Source organism: Phyllobates terribilis, unplaced genomic scaffold (assembly GCF_046119375.1).
Source record: "Phyllobates terribilis strain yellow unplaced genomic scaffold, ASM4611937v1 Scaffold_144__1_contigs__length_4642544, whole genome shotgun sequence".
NCBI lineage: Eukaryota > Metazoa > Chordata > Amphibia > Anura > Dendrobatidae > Phyllobates > Phyllobates terribilis.
The window spans coordinates 1,827,694-1,831,271 of record NW_027362904.1 but is presented as its reverse complement, the minus strand read 5'-3'; positions in this window follow the sequence as shown (position 1 = coordinate 1,831,271).

The following is a 3,578-nucleotide window of genomic DNA, read 5'->3' as shown; positions in this document are numbered from 1 at the left end:
TAAAGTGTGCAAATTGAAGTGGTCAGTGCCAAAAAGTGCCTGTTTCTGCCATTTTCCCATAACTCCACCTGATGAAGGCAGCAGACCGCTGCAGAAACGTGTTGTGGGCATTAATACTTCAATAAAGAGGTTTGTTTTATCCTTTTCCAGCGCCTTATCCAGTTTCTAGCGCCCCACTGACCAATTTGCACACTGTTCACTTTTCCCTTGGGAGTTGTGGCTGGAGGCTGCAGAGAACTGGATACAATTTCAGCTGCAGGACCTGTAGGACCTGCGATGATGTCATCACCCATGTGACCCCACCCGGAAGCACATGATTGGAAGCTCCATCTGCTAATCCAGAGGAGACACTGAAGGCATCGTGGCAGCGCTATCAGCGCCAGTAGCTGTTTAACCTGGGTTGTGCGGTCTGCACAACCCACTCAGGTGAGCAGACCACTGTATCTGCACGTATATTCCACTTCCATACAGGTTCACACAAGCACTGCGCTTTTCCACCCCACCCCCTTTTTTGTCTAACCAAATTTAAAGGGCAGGTAGGATCCACTACTAATTAAAAACAACCTTAGGACTCATTCACACTTCTGATTTTTCCACATACAAGAAAAATGGCCAATTATTCTGATCAGACTTTAATCAGAGTGTGACCTGAGTGTCATCTGTTGTTCTCGCATCTGGAGAAATAAAAAAATAAAACAATTCTCCACCTTCTTCATTCTTACAGACCATAAAAATCGACTGCACTGAGATGTCATCAGAGTGCAGTCCGTTTTTTTTTTCACAAACCCATTGACCTTGCATGGCCAAGTGTAATCTGACCCTTGGATCAAAATCGGGCATGTCTCTAAAATCACGGACATGTGAATGGCCCCATAGACTATCACAGGTACGAGTGCTATCCTTGAAGACGATGGATAGCACTCGTATGCAAATATTGCACGTGTGATTGAGGCCTTAGGCTGATGGGAGATCATATACTATTGGAGGTGGTGACTGTCTCCATATCTGACTGATCCCCTCCCATCAGCCTAAGACCTCATTCACACATCCATATTTTTGATCAGATTCTCGGCAGGCCAGTCTGTTCTTCACAGCCAGCTGACGTTCTGAGTGCTAACACAGTGGAGTGTAGAGAGATGCGCTTTGCACAATCTTCACAGGTTACAACCCGTAAGGCTATATTCACACATTGTGTTTTTGCTAATTTTTTTTCCGCTGCCAAAACCCGCTCTCTTGGCAGTAGAGAAAAAGCAGGTTTTGCTGAGTTTTTTTCTGCGTTTTTGTCAGGGTACATTTGTTTCTTGTGCATGCTGATAAAGTTTAGTGCATAAAAAGAAACATGATTCAATTTCCTCAGGTTTTTGCACCAAAAACACAGCAAAACTTGATACCTGCGTTTTTGCTGCAATTTTGCGCTACCCATTGCTTTCTATGGGTGAAAAACGCTAAAAGAAGTGACATGCTGCTGTTTGCAAAAATGCAGCTCTTTGACAAAACAGTCAGGAAAAAAAAAACAAAGAGTGTGCATGAGATTTCTGAAATCTCAGACTTTGCTGGTACTGTAAAACGCAGCAGAAAATTCATAAACGCTGCAAAAACGCAACGTGTGAACATAGCCTAAAGTTAGCTCAGTTTCTTATCAGGGGATTTCATCCACGATGTTGATATTTCGGCAAATGGACAAAGGTTGTCTTTATAAGTGAAGCTCTATACGTAATATGGACTTCACTATATATGTATGTGTGGCGCCCCTGAGGGTTCGACCGCCACAGGGATGCTGCACCTCTTTAATGGGGTGTAGTGTTCCTCCTCTGAGGTAACAACAGTGCGATGGTCAGGATTCTACCTCCACATCCAACACCACACTTCTCCCACCAGAGGGGGCTAGTAGGCACTAGGTGCTGCCCCTACTGGGAAACGGGAGACTGGGGAACCAAGAGATAGGGGAACCAATTATTGGGTGAGGGTGGAGGATTCACATTTTAGTGACACTTTAAATTTCATATTTAATACAAAGCCATCTTGGTTCTGGGTTCTTTGATTGTTCTTTGATCGTGACCTTCCTCCCTGAGCTTGGATCCTGTGTGGACCTGCATAGGATGGAGGCATGGCCCTCGTACCCTGGCTTTGGGTCGAGGGGCAGGTTGCAGATAATGAATGTCTCAGCCCGGTCAAGGACCATGACCAAGAAGGCCCGGAGCTCAGGAGTGTAGCTCCACCGCAAATGGATCCCAGGGGGATGCAGACGGAGCGGTATGCGCCACCTATCCTTGCCAACCTGATTTATTCAGAGAGATTCCGGCTGCAAGAGGGGTACCGGTCCCCGACACCTGACCTTGCCACTCTACGTCCTGGTCAGGGAAGTCCGGTAGGCCCTGAGGATCCCACCGGGTAACGGAAGGAGCGGAGCTGCCACCCGTACCCTTTTTCTGAGTGAAGTTCAGAGGGAGACCCGGCCTATCTACACACACACAGACGGGAAAGGACCCGGTCTGAAGTCTAGGAACACTCTGGTGCGGGGTCCTGATTGAACACTGGACTTACTAGGAGGTTGTCGGACCCCCCCCCCCCCCGTCTCTGGTGACCGCAGAACTCCGCGAGGAGCAGGGAGAAGCCTTCCAACTGCAATCTCCACCGTGAGTAAAAACTCTGGAAGTTAACCCCTATGGCCTCCGGACTCTTTATTCTGCATTACACCGCACTACACAGTACCAGACCTCCTAGACTACAACCCCCTCCATCCTGTCCCTCTGCCCTGAGGCCCTGCTCTGCCTGTGGGGAGTAGTAACAACGATGGCTGCAATAACACCCTGCCTCAGCGGACTGTAGCGGCGCTGGTCGCCTTCACCAGGTGCCACAGGTGACATAGTCGAGATCAGCCACTCAACCTGGATAAGCCCATACCATCGTTTTTAATGTGACGGCCCTGGGCACGGAGCGGGTCCGGGCCACGGCTGCACCCCATCTACAACACAGGACCCGGCTCCGAGTCCCCCATCTCCCAGGATAGGGCTTACAGCGTCACACATATGTACAAAAGAATGTCACTGTGTAAAATAGCTCTTACCATAGTACCAGTGGCATACCACTAATAGCGGCAGATCATATGGCCACATTTGAGCTCTTTAGGAGACCAGATGCTTAAAGGCTCCCTGCTGTACCATTCAGCCATGAGTCTGTGTCTCAGCGCACCAAGCATGATGTCACTATGTCACGTCTGCTGTGCATCGCCTCCGTTCACACGGTGCATAGAGCAGCTCATTGGGGAAACAGGGGTAGGTGATTAATTTTTATATATTTTTTTATCAGTCAGGACTTGTAGGGGGTTGTGGAGCCTTATACTGTGGAGGCGCCTACTGTGGGGTCATCACTCTGTGTGTGGGGTACCTGTGCAGGCTATTATACTGTGGCTACTTTCATCATATTGCATGGAGGTCCTGTGGAGACCATGATACAGTGGAGGACCTGTGGGCCATTATACTGTTTGGGCAGCTGTGAGGGCCATCATACAATGTGGGTCTGTGGGGACCATCATACTTCTTGGGAACCATAATACTGTGTGAGGGAGGGGAGTTGCT